General features: G+C 40.1%; 1 long non-coding RNA gene across 2 annotated transcripts in view; it reads left to right on the forward strand.

The window, feature by feature from the left end:
- Window positions 1–227: 227 nt before the first annotated feature.
- LOC114703747 overlaps window positions 228–17571 on the forward strand; it is a 97089-nt gene continuing 79745 nt past the window's right edge. For both annotated transcript variants that reach the window (XR_003736180.2, XR_005093020.1), the window contains exons 1-2: window positions 228–796; window positions 1963–2097. This is a non-coding gene — a long non-coding RNA (uncharacterized LOC114703747). The remainder of the gene's footprint in view (window positions 797–1962; window positions 2098–17571) is intronic.

The raw sequence follows: 17571 nt of genomic DNA on the forward strand, positions 1-17571 counted from the left end.
CCAAGGCTAGTGTTAAGTAGGAGCATGGCATGAGCAAGTTAGTGTCAGCTTCTTTAAGTAGATTTTTTTTTTTTTTTGGATAATGTATAATGGGTGGGGAAAAAGTAAAAGTCATAGACTTGCAGTCATATCATAATCAACTCACAGACTTGATTAAAATTTCAGAGCAAAAATATAACCACTCCTTAGACCAAGAGCACCACTGTATTAACTTCTAGAACCACAAATTCATTTTCCTGAATTTTGAACTTCCTACACACGGGATTGTAAGTGTGTGCCTCTCTGCGTCTGGTTTGTTTCACTCGACCTTGTTTGTGAGACTTGCTCCCGTCGTACTGCCTGTATTTAGCTCATTCTACATTCCTGACTATGTGGCTCGCCCTTTTCAAGGTTGTGCGTGTCAGGGCATAAATCTGGGCACTGCAGGAAACAACGCCTTAAGGATATTCCTGCGCGTGTCCTTTGTACACAGCGTGTTATGAATTTCTGTTGTATACACAATGGTTAATGGAGAAATTCGAGAGTGGACTGTAGAGATGTGGGGACCCTGTTGGAGTGGTCTAAGAATGGAGGGGGCTGTGGCTTGGGTGAAGGATGAGCGTACTCACCCCAAACCAGTGGGTCCTAGAGCTACTTGGAAGCATTGTTAGGATTTAATGATTGGATCCATGGGACGAGTGAGGGGTAAAGGTCAATAAAACCTTCAAGGTGTCTGACTTGTTGACATGGAAATGGACTTCTCATTCACCATCATCAAGCCACACTGGTCTACTGACCTGGAGACTGGATGTGTATGGTGAGTATTACTGTTTGAGTCCAGAGTTTTGACTTGAATGTGTGAGGATGAGAACAAGATAGAGTTTTTATATAGCATATAGCTTAAGATTAATTACTATAATCTTAAGCTTATAGATGGATATTTATATATTCTTTTTAAATGTATTTTAAAAACAATTTTATTTGAGGATTTTATATATAAAAATATATGTGTAAATATATAAATGTATTATATGTTTTATATATAAATTGTATTTATATCATTTACTACCTCTCTCTTTTCCTTCCAATTCCTCCCATGTGCTCCCATTCCATCTCAAACTCATGGCCTTATTTTTAAAATTATTTTTGTTATATACATATACATATAAATTTATAAGCATAACCCTGTTGAATTCATTGGGTTTTTCATACATATGTGTGTGTTTGGGGCTGACTTCTTGGGATCATGTCACCTATTGGGGCTTGTACCTGGAGAAGACTGATTCTCCCTCTCCTAGCAATCACTAATCGCTGCCTGTCGCTCTTAATGTGATGGTGGAGCCTAGTGAGATTTCCTCCATCCATGTTGGCATGTGAATTTGTCTTGTCGTTTTCAGATCTTGTTTAAGCAATAATGCTGTTGAGATTTCATGGGTACTGCTTCCCTGTCAAATACAGAAGATACCACCTCAGAGCAGACGTCCTGATCCTCTGCCTCTTAGAACCTTTAGGATCCTTCTTCTGTGATGTTTTTGAGCCTTTGATGTAGGGGTTGCATTTTGTAGATATATCAGTTGGAGTTGGGCATCTTACGATTAGTTTTTTTTTTTTTTTTTTTTTTTTTACCAGCTGTGTCTTTCTGTAATGATCTCTGGCTACTGCTAAAAGAATCTTCTTTAATGAGGGGTGAAGGTATAAAGATAGCTACATTAGAAATGATACTGATTTAGGAAAGTGGCAGCAATAGGTTCTCCTTCTGTGCCTTTCACACCACTAGCCATGAGTAGTGGCCTTGGTTTACTCTGTCAACTCCACTTTTCCTCCTATTGAGTGAGCTTGAAGTCCAATTAGATGCCTGTTGATTATGCCTAGTATATCATGTCATTATTGCATCTTCTGGGATATCTTGCTATTCTGGTCATTATTGTGGTGTGTAGGCTTTGCAGCTGGGCAGGATTACTGATTGCTTTTCTTCTTTGGCAGCTTGCAAAGCTCCTTCCAGTGCTATGAGAATTGGTCCTCAGGGAAGAGGATTCCAGCCCAGTTCCAGCTCAATTCCACTTTTTCTGTCTGAAGTGTGTAATATCTTCAACCACAGGATCCTACCTTCAATTTCTGGTAGGCAATAAGGGCAATGGAAGTAATGTACATTGCTTTGTACTAACAACCAGAAAGGAGGATTTCCATACCTGGCACTGACATTTTTTTGTTAGATAGCCTATGGCTTTGGGGGGTCGGGGGTTGTTGTCATCCCAAGTAACATACCTTCATTTAAGCTGTCTATGTGTGTGTGTGTGTGTGTGTGTGTGTGTGTGTGTGTGTGCACATATACTTATGTAACTGCAGGTAGACATAAAATTATATGTTTCCCTATGGATTTTTCAAGCATCCTTAGGATTGTTTGTCCCTGCTGTCTTATTTTCCCCCTGTGCTGCCCTCTCCTCCCCGTTTTCCCCATTCCCCCATCACAGCACCTGTGTCCCACTGTTCCCCTCCAGTCCATGCCCTCTGCCTCATAGTCCCTTGTTTTCCTGGCGACTGCAGTTACTCCAAGTTATATTCTCACATTTAAAGGTTCAGGGCTAGGATCCACAAATAAGAGATAGAACATGAAGTGTTTGTTGCTCTAGGTCTGGGTTACCTTGCTCAGTATATATTCTAGTTTCATCTGTTTACCTCCAAATTTCATGATTTCATTTTTCTTTACAGCTGAATAGTATTCATTGTATATATGCACTCGATTTTCATCATCCACTCATCAACTGAAGGACATTTAGGTTGTTTCCATTTCCTATCTATTGTGAATAGAGTGTCAATGAACATGGCTACTCAACTGCCTGTAGAGATAAGTCCTTTGGGGATATGTCAAGGAGTGGTATAGCTGGGTTATGTAGTAGATCTATTTTTAGCTTTTTGAGGACTCTTCATACTGAATTATACAGTGGCTGCACCAGTTTGCGGTCCCACCAACAGCGGATGAGGGTTCCCCTTTCCACACATCCTCACCCGTGTTTCTTGTTAGTTGTTTTCATGATCTTAGCCATTCTAACTTAGGTAAGACGAGCTCTTCAGGTGATATTTCAATTGTTAAAAATGGTCAAAAACAAAAACAGAATACCCAAACAAACATGGAATCTGGGGATACGGTTCAATGGGCAATGCACTTGCTCTGCAAGCATGAGGGTGTGAGTTTGGATTCCTAACATCTATATAAAACCAGACATGGTGGTGCATATGTGTAATCCCAGCCTTAGGAATAAAGGCAGAAATGAGTGGATCTTTGGGGCTCAGTGGCCAATCTGAGCACCTTAAGCCATGAGATCTGAGTTTAGTGAGGGATAAACTCCAAAGTCAAGCTTTGACCTTTATATGCACATGCACTAGGAACTGCCCTGGTGCATATGTACACACACACACACACACACACACACACACACACACACACACGAGAGAGAGAGAGAGAGAGAGAGAGAGAGAGAGAGAGAGAGAGAGAGAGAGAGAGAAAGCTAAAAATGTAGATATATCTGGACTGGATTTCTATTCCTAAGGGAATGCAAGCATTTTTCACTTTTGTCATGGTTTGATAGAGATTGAATTATATCTCTTGATGGCTGGCTATTGTGTAAAATAAATTGTTCTCAATCCAATTTCTTATAGACCAATGCTTTCATTGCCCAAATTGCTATTGCAATAGCTACCTTATTGGCAGTCTTAGCAATAACAGGCTGAGCTGAGTGAGCAGAACTCAGCCACTGATTTATCTCTGAGCATGGATTTAGATACAGGTTGAGATGCGTAAGTAGAGAGCAATGTGGAAAGTTCCACTGTCTTGATTGTTAAAATACAAACAATCAAGATGCAGAGTTGTGGAACCCAGTGGTTGCATCTGCAATACAGCCCCCACATCTAAGACTCAGGAATCATTGTGGAAGAGGGGGCGGACAGACAGTAAGAAGCTGGAGAGTCAGGAAGTTTGCTGTTAGACAGTGTTTCCTAGGAATCTTAGAAGCTACACCCATAAAATCCTACCAATATGACTACCTAAACAAAAGCTGAACAAGGACAACAATAATAGACATGCTAATGTGGGAAACCCAGGAAGCCTCAACGCCCCTCCCTCCCCAAAATACTACAGAAAATTAAGGAATGCTGAGTGTGGGAGAAATTGTCCTGCCTAGGTAAGAGTGCACCAATTAGATAATTAGATTATCTAATTCCAAATTATCATCTCTGAAAACATACATGCATACACATAACATTATACATACTGGGCATGTTATACTTATTTATTTAGGAATATATAGACAACAATTAATGAAAAAAGAGGCTATGAATTTGAAAAAGAGCAAGGAGTGGTATATGAGGGTTTGGAGGGAGGAAAGGGAAAGGGGAAGTGATATAATTACATTATAAGCTAAAAAAAGAAATAATTAAGACTTCTGTATAGGAATAATCTCTCAAGGATAATTTGTATTGCATTTCTTACAGTTTGTATCCAAAGATTTTCCCCAGCTTGTGGTGAAACCTCAGATAAGTGGGACATAACTGGGGAAAGCAGGTGGTTGAGGATGTGCTCTCGAAGGAGATAATGGGACCAGTCTAATATCTTCCTGGAGAGCAGCATCGTTTGACCTCAAGTGCTGCCTGTCTTTATGTTGTGTCTTACTAAAGCTCACAAACAACAGAACACCACCCATCCAAGGAACAAATACAAGTCCAAATAGTGCTTGAATGCTTGCATTCCCTTAGGAATAGAATCTAGTCCCTATATATCTACATTTTTAGCCCTCTCTCTCTCTCTCTCTCTCTCTCTCTCTCTCTTTTTTTTTTTTTTTTTTTTTTCTCTTCTCTCTCTCTCTCTCTCTCTCTCTCTCTCTCTTGTGTTCTAAACTCATCTAGTAGAAGGGCATGGAGCAAAAGCCCAGTCACCAAAATCTGAGATGACTAGAGTTATAAACAAATAAAGATTAAATGAATATGTATTCACACTTAATACATGCTACAAATCAAATATATATTTCATGGAAGATAGGACCCACTGGTAAGAAATTGTTGATATTTTGCTGACAGCTGTGGCTGGAGTATACTCATTGGCTTATGCAGTCACTTAGTGCCTTGACTTCTCTTCCTCTGTGGTCCTGGCCTCTCTTCTCTGTCAGTCACCTGTTATGTGACTTATCCTAGGGAGAGACAAACCCACGTCTCTTCATTCCAGATAGGGCAGCAGCAGGAAGCAAAGGAATCGATTCCACCCAAGTCTAGTTTGGTGAAGCAACGAATTTATTGGGGGCTCCTTATAGGATCATGGGTGACAGGTCCAAAGGCAGCCATTGAGAGCCATAGCTCAGGCAGTTTTGGCTTTGGCTTCATACCCTTCTGGATGAGTTTGAGCACAAGCATGTCAGTGCTCTTAGCAGCTGGGTTTTGAAAACCTAGGAACCACCATGCCCTAGTTGTATGCCGTGAAGCAAATATGCACTGTTTCTTGGACGAGTAGTGCTACACTGTTTGTGGGTTGTGGTGAAGCAGAACGATATGGATCAGGGAGGCACCCAGGAGCTCCTACCCTATCATCAGCAACTGTTGGCAGTTAGTGGTTGCTATGGGAAGGAGGGGCATTTGCTTTTTCAGTGTTACTAACACTGGTGAGCTGTTCTTGCTGTCGTAAATAGTCACTACTTATGCACCCACAAGTTCAGTGGATGAAAAAAAAAGTTTGGAAGAAAAGAGTTCTGAGGGTGAGAGTGGGGGGTGAGAGGGTAGTGTGTGTGTGTGTGTGTGTGTGTGTGTGTGTGTGTGTGTGTGTGTGTAAGTGTAATCCCATTACACTGCATATTTGTATGAAATTGTAAAAAAAAAAATGTAATTAGTCCATGAAGGAATGATTTAAAAAAAATTATTTTCCCGATGAGCTAGATGAAGTTCTATGTGATAACACAGGAATGTAACTTCTTCAAGGTCATCTGTGAAGGAGGAAACCGAGCACTTGAACTAAGGCAGAGTTACACTGCTGGTTCTCCCTGTCTTTGTTAAAGCATCCACAAAGAAGAATAGAACACGATTGTGCAAGTATTAAAACATTGAGTTCTAATCTTCTTCCGTGTGATAGTTTTGCCATTCATCTTTTCTGACAGTGATAAACGCATAGATAAAGCTTGATTGGAAAGGAAGTCTTTTGGCAGAAAAAAAAATGAAAGCAAAATTACACTTGAACTAATTTAAAAGCAGCATTTAAGGGGTTGAGAGGAGAGCTGTCTCCTAGCACAATGCTTCTTCAGCTGCCTGTCACAGAAAACCTCCAGAAGTGACATGAGAGGAAGAGAAGAGGGTCCATAAGATCTACGGTCACTCTAACTCCTTTGCTCAATCAGCAATGGATTTCAAGATGTATAGCATATCAGATACTTGTCAAAATATCAGCCCAGGAGGGAGCATGCCACAGAGGAATTTGACGGACTGCTTGGAGCAGCACAGGAGCTAGAGGTTGTCATGCGTGAGCATGCGGACAATTACAGGGGATTTGAAGAAAGCCCGCCTGAAAACCAACTCGTCAGTGTGCGCATCTGTAGACTACACAGCCACAAAGGAAATAATGTTACCAGGTATTAGATACCAGTCAAAATGAATTTGAAAGAGATGAATAGCTAGTCTTGTTATAAATTATTAGGGATAACATTCAGTCCCCTTCTACTTTTGTGCATCAGTTTGACATGGGTTTTGATCCATGCTGAAAGACCTCAGTTTAGAAATGAGAAAGGCACCTAGCAACATGGGCTCCCTGTCCTTTACGTGTAAATTCTGAGAACTAAAGGTGAATGCTTACGCAAAATTTAACTTAAACCGATGTGAAGCTGAACTGCATGTACATATGCTTTTAATCTAGTCTTTTAATAGTCTTATTTAATGTGAGTATTCATGTATTTTGTTGTAAAAATGTTGATGTATTTCATAGGTGGAGTGATTCCAGATCCTGTGGTGGGCATTACATAAGAGTGTATATAATGTGTTACTTCCTTTTGTGTGTATGTGTGCAGGGGCATGTGTGTGCAGGTAACTCTCTCTCTCTCTCTCTCTCTCTCTCTCTCTCTCTCTCTCTCTCTCTGTGTGTGTGTGTGTGTGTGTGTGTGTGTGTGTAGGTCAATGGACGACCTCAGGTATCATTCCACAGGTGCCACACACATGATTTTTTTGAAACAGGGTCTATAGTTGGTCTGAGAGTAGGGTCCTCTGGCTGGCCAGCAGTCTCAGATTTCACCTGCCTCTTCCTCTTCCTCTCCAATGCAGGAATTCCAAACGTGTCGCTGCATCTACCTTTTTCATGTGGCTTCTGGAGACTGAACTTGGGTCTTCCTGTTTGCAGGCAACTAACCACCTTCTGACTGAGCCATGTGCCAGCCCACATAATTGCGTTTTGCAAGTGTAAAATTTTCTGAATTTCCAAATGATTCTGACCTATAACTTTCCAAGGAACAGTTATGAACCTGGGTTGACTAAGGGAATGATCAGCAGACTTCCTATTTCGACTGACATTGTTTTTGTGTTATACTTCTGGTTGCTTTGAAAATGGACATTTTACCAGGAGTTAAGACTTAAGGTGCACACAATGTGCAAGAGTTGTATATAACTCACACTAACAGAGCTAGGGAAGGGCTGAGAATTTCTGAAATACTGTTTCAAGAAATTGATTTCTTTTTTTCAGTAAGTGACAGTTTTCTGAAGAAGGGAGTTTAAATGAAGCTGGGCTACCCTAATGTTTGGTGGAATGGATGTTAAAAAACTCTAGATGCCCATGAACATAAATTTCTCAAATACATAGATTGGTTCTTGACAAATGAACTTGACAAAGTTTCATTAAGCTCTAAAAGACAGAACCAACAGAAAGGTATGGGGTGTTTTTCAAAGGGTGTCTGAAGTATAGACACAAAGGAGTAGTTTACTTAAAAGTGTTCAATTGTATAGACTGAGCAGGTCATATTTAGGAATATATATGTATACAAATGTAACAATAATTAATGAAAAGAGATCCGGAAATTTGAAAGAGAGCAAGGAGGGGTATATGGAAGGGTTAGTGGGGAGACAAGGGAAGAGGAAGACAATGTAATTAAATAATCTCAAAAAGAAAAGAAAAAGACAATATTTCAAAAAGTATTAAATTTGGTGTCAGATGGTTATTTACTTGTTCCTGTATGGTAGGGATATATCATCTTGTTATTCAGTTTTGTTAAACTTTTGTGCAACTTAAGCAGTTGTTAACATTAAGGAATTTGTACATCTTCAATCCCAGCACTTGGGAAGTAGAAAGTAGGCATATCTCTGTCAGTTTGAGGTCATCTGCTCTACACCGTGTATCTGAGGTCAACCATTGCTACATAGTAAGAATTTTTCTCCAAGAAAACAAACACAACAATTGTTATTGTACTTTTATTAGTTTAGACTGTGGCCCAATGCTGTTATGAAATACAAACATTCCTATGACACCAACGCCTTTTCTCAATACTTGAGTCATTCATTTTCATCCAATGTTAGCCTGTCTGCCACCTGCCACATGGCCCCAAAATAATTCCATGCTGGGTTTGGCTCAAGAAAGCAAACACTGTCAAACAGTGAAAATGTCCACTGTCCCATATTATATTGCCAGTCATTTCCTGAAACTGTCCACTAATCTGCTTTCTGTAATTATCATTTCCCCCTTTGTATTTGGTTCCTGCTCTTTCTCCTCCCTTTCACTCTCCATGGCCTCCCTTCACTCTCTTTGTCCTCACTTTAAAATCTTTAGTCATCTTTGTCTTAGTTCAAATTATACTTAGTGTATACCGGAGTCTCCTCCTCTGTGGCAAGTCTCCATCAAAGCTGGCTTGCTAGCTTTAACTAGTGTCTGGCCATGTTCTTAGCACTGGTTTTTGATGCAATGTATAGGGAGCTTCGAATTTGGCTCTGTATGTCAACAATAAGCAAAACCAGGCTCTTAACAATCCCTCTTAGATCTATCAGTAGTAAAGGGAATAGGTTGAATTTGATATGCAGCCCAGACTGGGCAGACTGGCATTGAGATCGTAGCTTAGTAGAAGCAGAAATCTCTATGTGAACTCGAACCATGGTAGGAAACATGGCTATAATCGAGGACTTGCTAGAGGCTCAGTGGGGACAAATCTGAGTTGCAACTCCAGGAGCCCATCATTGGGAGGGTCTCCATTTGTGTGTGTCTATCTCCCGGTCTGCAGGTTCTCACCTTGAAAATTACAGGGGGAAAAAAAAATTCCATGTTCCGGGGGAGAGGAGAAGAGAGCAGGGACTTGCACGCATGCCCAGAATATTCTGTCCTTCTGAGCCAGGTCTGTTCACGGAAAGAGACTGTTTTACCAGAGTAAACACTGGGCTTTCCTGAAACATTTAGGTGGAGCAGGAAAATAAAGTCAGTAAGTAGACAAGACAGTGAAGTAATTTGTCTACAACAGCCAGGCTGTTCATGGGAGTGCTCTGGGTCTATTTAACATGCTAGAGTGATCTGGGTCTATTGAACATGGTGACTTTCTTCTTTCTGCAGGCTGAAATAAGAATTCTATCCCATGCTTGCCCTTCAGCTGGAGAGAATCTCTTAAAGGTTTTTGCTGTGAGAGCCAGTTAAAGTCAAGCTGCAGAAGGCTGGCCCCCAGCTGTCTTTTACTCTTAAAGCTAATCCACGCTCTGCCTCTAGCTCAGTGGTTCTCAACCTTCCTAATGCTGCGACCCTTTAATACAGTTCCTTATGTTGTGGTGACCCCCAACTATAAATTATTTCGTTGCTACTCCATAACTGTAGTTTTGCTACTGTTATGAATCATAATGTAAATATCTGGTATGCAGATATCTGATATGTGACTCCCAAAGAGGTTGTGACCCACAGGTTGAGAACTGCTGTCTAGCTCTTCTTTGAAACAACCCATGAAATGTTCCTCTGAGTCTGTGTCACCAGCAACTTGTGCTTCATAGGTGAGCTGATGTTGGCTATTATTTTCTGTGTTTAATTTCTTTTTTTTCTTTTCTTTTTATTAAGAGATTTTCTATTCATTTTACATATCAACCATGGATTCCCCTGTCCTCCCTCCTCCCACCCCCAGCCTTCCCCTTGAAACCCACCTCCCATTCCCACCTCCTCCAAGGCAAGGTCTCCCCTGGGGAGTCAGCAGAGCCTGGTACATTAAGTTGAGGCAGGTCCAAGCCCCTCCTCCCTGCACCAAGGCTGAGCAAAGTGTCTCAGCATAGGCACTAGGTTCCAAAAAGCTGGCTCATTCACTAAGGACAGGTCCCGGTCTCACTGCCTGGGGGCCCCCTAAACAGTTCAAGCTAAACAACTGTCTCACCTATCCAGAGGGCTTGATCCAGTTCCATGGGGGCTCCTCAGCTATTGGTTCACAGTTCATGTGTTTCCACTAGTTTGGCTAGTTGTCTCTGTACTTTTTCCAATCATGGTCTTGATATCTCTCGCTCATATGATCCCTCCTCTCTCTTGTTGATTGGACTCCTAGAGTTCCACCTGGAGCTTGGCCATGGATCTCTGCATCAGCTTCCATCAGTCACTGGATGAGGGTTCTATCATGACAGTTAGGGTGTTCGGCCATCTGATCACCAGAGTAGGTCAGCTCAGTCACCCTCTTGACCATTGCCAGTAGTCTATAGTGGAGTCATCTTTGTGGATTCCTGGGGACCTCTCTAGCACTCTACTTCTTCCTATTCCCATGGGGTCTTCATTTATCATGGTATCTCTTTCCTTGTTCTCCCACTCTGTTCCTGATCCAGCTAGGACCTCCTGCTCTCCTAAGTTCTCTTTCCCCCGACCCTTGCCCTCCATTACCCCTCCTCACCCCCAGTTTGCTCATGTAGATCTCATCCATTTCTCTGTCATTGGGTGATCCCTGTGTCTTTCTTAAGGTCCTCTATACTAGCTAGCCTCCCTGGAGCTGTGAGTTATAGTCTGGTTATCATTTGCTTTACATCTAGTATCCACTTATGAGTGAGTACATACCATGTTTGTCTTTCTGAGCCTGAGCTACCTCACTCAGGATGATATTTTCTAGTTCCATCCATTTGCCTGCAAACCTCTTGATGTCATTGTTTTTCTCTGCTGAGTAGTATTCCATTGTGTATATGTACCACATTTTCTTTTTTTTTTTTTTTTTTTTTTTTTTTTGGTTTTTCGAGACAGGGTTTCTCTGTGTAGCTTTGCGCCTTTCCTGAAACTCACTTGGTAGCCCAGGCTGGCCTCGAACTCACAGAGATCCGCCTACCTCTGCCTCCCGAGTGCTGGGATTAAAGGCGTGCGCCACCACCGCCCGGCGTACCACATTTTCTTTATCCATTCTTCAGTTGAAGGGCATCTAGGTTGTTTCCAGGTTCTGGCTATTACAAATAATGCTGCTATGAACATAGTTGAGCATGTGTCCTTGTGGTAAGATTGAGCATTCCTTGGGTATATGCCCAAGAGTGATATAGCTGGGTCTTGAAGGAGATTGATTCCCAATTTTCTGAGAAAGTGCCATATTGATTTCCAAAGTGGCTGTACCAGTTTGCATTCCCACCAACAGCGGAGGAGTGTTCCCCTTGCTCCACAACCTCTCCAACATAAGCTGTCATAAGCTTCATAGGTGAGCTGATGCTGGCTATTATTTACTGTGTTTAATTTCTCTTCAGGTTTCTGGGGTCATGGTTTCCCTATGAACTCATTTCTTTAATTGACTAAAGTTAAAGTATTGACTTTCTATTTGTTCAACAGCTATTGTTTTGTTGTAGGGATGACATAATGACTTTCAGGCTTTCTTCATGTTGGAGCTGAAATGGGAAATCTTCTGTTACATTTCATATTATGCACTAGGCATTATGGCATCTGCCAATAATCTTAGCTATGTGGGAGGTTGTGGCAGGAGAATCAAAGCTTAAGGGTAATCTGGTGACTTAGGCTCAGAAGGAAAAAGTCAGAACCCGAAATGTGAGCTCCTTTCTCAAAGCTGGGCATTGAAATCATACAAATTATTCAATAAACTCAACAGCTCAGGGGAAAAAATGAAAACTGAAAAAAAGGGTGGAGGCAGCTGTGAATGTAGTTAAAGCATCTGGCTAGCCTGCACTAGGCTCTCTATTCAGTCCTTAGTCTCTCTCTCTCTCTCTCTCTCTCTCTCTCTCTCTCACACACACACACACACACACACACACACACACACACACACACATACACACATGTGTACCTGCACACACATACACACACACACACACACACACATATATATATATATATATATATATACACATATATACATATATATATCGCAAATCATTACTAAACAGCTAAATAGAAGTGATCGTATGTTTGCTTGAGTCAGAGTCAAATTAATAATACTGAAACACAACTTTGCTCATTGGTTTGCATTGACTATTCTCTTATCTTTGAAAACAGAACTAAGTAGTGGCAACAGAGATTGAAGTCACACACACACACACACACACACACACACACACACACACACACAGAATGAACTATTGGGCCATTTATAAAAAACTTTCAGATTCCAATCTTCAATGATGACAATAGACTTCAAAAAACATCAAACTCAACATATAACCCATCCCAAGCCATCTTTCTAAGCTGATCTTTCAATAGTTTTAAGATGTGATTTTTACTATAAAAGTCTCAGATTTAGTTACCTATATTTTGCATTTTTTTCTCTTGCTAAGACAACTTGTTTGTTTACAATTTGGGTTGTTCTCGATACACATTTCCTACTTGAAAACTCATCTCTAGACTAGTTAAATAAAATATGGGAATTCAATGTCATGTCCATAGTTACTCATAAATTTCCACTGACAATGGAGCATATTTTATGTTTTAACATTTCTCAGAACAGCAAGTGTTGGAAATGGCAGACAAAATATTGGGACACATCTAGTAAATAGCTCTGTGTGGCAGAATCCTGGGGTGTTCCCTTGGGCCCCAAAAGTGAAGGAATAGTCTAGATAACAGAGCAACATTTCAGAAAGCCACCCTGAAAGTAAGTTTGAGTTCAGATGGCCCTATAATATCATTGTGAAAGAAATATGTTATCTTAAAGGCTAGACACTTTCCCCAATTCTATATTAATTTAATGTTTTCATTTAAAACAATGCCTGGTGATTCAAAAATTAAGGATGTTAATACGGTTATAACACAGGAAATGACTGAGTCATAATACAACAGTCTTTTTAAAAAATTTAATTTCTTATCAATTGAGAATCGGTTGGAACGACCAAGCTTAAGTGCTCTTGATTAATATTTAAGCATCTCTGTGACTACATTTGCATACATGTATGTTGTGAAAATAGTATATGAAATCAGCTTTGATTTGAAATAAGGACTTGAGAACTACTGTTTTTTATGCTGCCATTTTAGCATTATATTTTAACAAAAAGTAGTAGTTTTTCAATCAGATGGGAAACAGATTATAAAACCATGTGATAAAATTTAAATCTCTTGCTTATTTTGCATAATATTTAAAGTGAATTTGATTTAATTACAATATTTGTGCATCTTTAATAAAGTATTTCTTAGAACACATCAGATTTTTCAGCTATTTTAATGCAGGGAAGTCTCTTTTTTGCACAAATTAAATAAACATGATTCTATCGTCAAGGAGTTTATAATCTTAGGGAAGAGATTAGATATATGTGAAAGGAACTGTTCATCACTTGAAAAGCTCTTTGTACTAGTGGTATGCTTGGCACTGTCGGTGACTGAGGCCTGGAGAACAAAAGAGTCTATGTTAATATGTCAACATCAACAAGTCACTATGACATGATCAGGGTGCACAGTGTAGAAACAGCTGAGTGGAAAAGTCCCTGGGAAAAATGACAAACACACAACAAGAAATGATTGGAGAAAAAAACACTGGCTGATGGTGCAGAAGTTGGAGATAGGACAACCTCACAGAAGATGAGATCAATGCCCTCAAAGGCTTGTGGGAGTCAGTGCATCAGCATTGCAAGTGGATTCTGGGAAGTGAGAGGAGAAGGAATAAGGATTCACAGCTGAGGAAGTTACACATAGAATGTTTAAACATGGGAGTTATAGTCGGATGACTTCGGAAATCTGTTTCCCAGTTTTCAACAAAATGGATCAACTTCTTCCTCAAGACCCAGTCATTTCAATACTGGCTATGTACTCCCACGCAAAATGAATGCATAATTTCACAAGAAGACCCACAAGAATATTCATAGCAGCACAAATCCGGACATAGTCTAGACAGTCACCTAGGAGAGAGAGGATAAACAAGTTGTGTATTGTCTATATGATAAAAATAATCTAGTTAGGCATGCAGCATAAGCATGTAGATGAACCTTATAAAGACACTGAACTAAACAAGTGAGAAACAAAAGCACCCTTAAGGGCTCCAGTATGTGAAGTTTTAGAACAAAACAACTGTTAGTCTATGGTGTAGTAGAGATCAGAACATTGGCATCAGATTGTATTCTATGTGTCGTTCTGGGTGATAATTAACAAAAGTATACATACTTGTCAAAGTCATGAAACATAGATGCCTTTTTAGTGTATGGGTAATAATTTTATAATGTACTTCTAGGGGCTGGAGATAATGAGGTAGTGAGAAAGAGTGGCTGATATGCAAATATGAGGACCTAAGTTCAAATCCCCAGGACTTATATAAAATGCCCAATGTGATTATATGCTCCTGAAACTCTAATGTTGTGGGGAGTAGAGACAGGATGCTAGCTGGGACTTGGTAGTCACCAGGTTCAATGAGAGAACTTGATTCAAGAGTATAAGCAGGATACCCAAGTTCTTCTCTGGCTTCTATGTGCACATATCACACCCTGACTCACCCTACATACATACAAACATACTAATAAAAACTCAATTAAAAATTTATAGTATATAAGAAGCACCCAATAGTCCTTTTGGCAAAAGTACTGGACATTTGGAAGTGTGGATGTCTTAATAAAGCAATATACATTTTATAAAGGAACATGAAAACAATTGTTTATCTATACTAGTTCCTGTTCTTTATAAAGTAAGAGACAAAGGGGCAGGGTGTGGCTGTAAAGATAGGAAGGTTAGGAAGCATCGGATGTGGGAGGGGGTTAGGACGAGCTGGTAAGGGAAGGCCCTTGTTTTCTGTGGTGTTTCAATGGCATGCATGTGAGTTTAAATAAGCTCAGTGGACTGCTGTGCTCAGTTGATTGGATCACAGGGAAATGATTCCCCTTAGAAGATTCAGCTTGAAGAAAAACAAATTAGCAGATACATAAATCATGGACTACTTGACAACAGCTTTTTTTTTTTTTATCTATTCTCAATGTTCTCCCTCGATATAAATCAAACTTCATTGCAGGTGATACCCTTCTTCATTGATCATGGCGTGGAGCTGAATCTTCTATTTGCTGGGTTTCATCTTGTCTCTCATTTTTAGGTTGGTGTCAAAGGAGAGTGTGAAACTGAAATGCCTTTACTCCTTCGTTTTCAGTGAGATGTCTTTAGAAGTACTCTTTTATGTTAGCATTTTCTTAATGCAGGGCTTCGGAGCACATTGGAGATATTTGTGGTCCCGATTACTACTTAGTATTGCTTACACAAGATGCTCTGATGAGCTTTAAAACACGAGTAAGAGACACCTGGAATCCAGGCTATGGCTCTGAATGGATCTAGGGGCTTGTGGTATGTTATGGCTGCCATAAGGAAATATTATAGCTTGGAGATTTAAACAGAAAACATGTATTTCTCACAGCTCTGGGGACTGAAGTGTGAGGTTAAGATGTCAACGTTGTAGGAGGCTCTTTCTGATTCACAGACAGCCATGTTCCTGCCGTTTCCCTGCTCAGTGAAGAGAGGGGGGGGTGAGGGACAGAGAAGTGAAAGAGAACAAACCATCTAATCTCTGCTCATCACAGCATTAACTTTAGTATGAGGTCTCCACCCTGTGACCTCATCTAAACCTAATTAGCCTCTTAAAAGGCTCTGTATCCAAACATCACATTGGGAGTGAGGGCTTCAATACCTGAGTTTTAGGACGTAAACATCCAGTACATAACACTCTCCTTCAATCAAGTTGACTTCAGCTTCCATATCTGTAAAGACAGATGTGTCCCATAAGTTACCCAGGTGTTTGTTTTGGAAACTGAAAGTAATGAGTGTTAACTAGGTACCAGAATACCTGGGCTATTGATTATAATTACTAATTGTAAATTCATCGAAATATTTTTACAACATTATGCTTGTATTCTACAGTCCTTCAATTCCAATTGGCTTTAGCAAACAAAGAGTATTTTTTAGGACCTGCAGAAATACCTTAGTAACATGCTTGCCACACAAGCATGAGGAGTTGTTGATCCCAAGAACCTATGTAGAAAAGCCAGGTGAGGTGGTCTGTGCTTGTAATTCCCCTGCTGGGAATTAGAGACACCTGAACTTTGGGGCTTGCTGACCAGCTGGTCTAGCATCCTTAGTCAGTTCTAGGTCAGTTAGTCCTGTCTCAAAATAAGGTAGATACCTCCTGAGGAATGACATCCAAGTTTGACCTCTGACCTCCACATGCTCTCTCTCTCTCTCTCTCTCCTCTCTCTCTCCCTCTCTCTCTCCTCTCTCTCTCCCTCTCCCCCTCTCCCTCTCCCCTCTCCCTCTCCCCTCTCCCTCTCCCCCTCTCTTTCACACACACACACACACACACATACACACACACACACACACACACACACACACACACCCTGCGTGCTTGCACAGACATATGCACACACAGAAAATAATTTTATTTTACTGATCAAGGTATTGTCTTTTTGGAAGAGTGGGGCCCTGACATTGTAGATTCTATAGGAGAAGTCAGCAATAGTATTCTGTACATTTACAGATAACTAATATTTATGTTTTTGAAGACTACTCAGTCTCTGCTGCAACCACTTATCACTTACTCAGTCACTGCAGCAAACATACATGAAAAGGGCATGGCTAAGTTCCAAGAAAACTTCACTTATAAAAACACACAACCAATGAGATTTGGACAATGTCTTATACTTTCAGGGTTCCTCTTCAAGGTACTGACAGTTTCAGTATTACATGACACTTGTTAATTTATTTATTTGCCTCATAAAGATTGCTTTTAATGGTTTTATTTTATAGATTGATGTGTTTATAATTTTACTTAAAATGTTTATCAGCTGTCTTTATTGATGATTCACTTAAATAACTCAAAGAAACAACATACTAAAAAAATTCATTTATGACATAATGTAGATCAGTATCTTCTTTTGCAATCTAAGGAATAATGTATGGTACATTAAAAAATATATATATATATATATTTAAATATACATAGGCCTTTAGGGTTTTTCCTCTCTGAGAATCACTTTAAGGGAGATATTACTTTTTTAGTGGATGGTGAATTTTTAATTGGGTATATTTGTGTTTGCCCAAGTTCTGAAGCAGAAATAGAAACCCAAGTAGACAATTGGTGGTTGGTGAGGTAGAGAGACCATAGCTAAAGCCTGTGACTAGCTCTGTTTGGCATCTTGGATTTCTTAAATGTGAGATAACCTAGCAGACATCAACAGACTGCATACTTAACCTGTCACATTATAGGACAG

Source organism: Peromyscus leucopus, chromosome 15, assembly GCF_004664715.2.
Source record: "Peromyscus leucopus breed LL Stock chromosome 15, UCI_PerLeu_2.1, whole genome shotgun sequence".
Taxonomy (NCBI): domain Eukaryota; kingdom Metazoa; phylum Chordata; class Mammalia; order Rodentia; family Cricetidae; genus Peromyscus; species Peromyscus leucopus.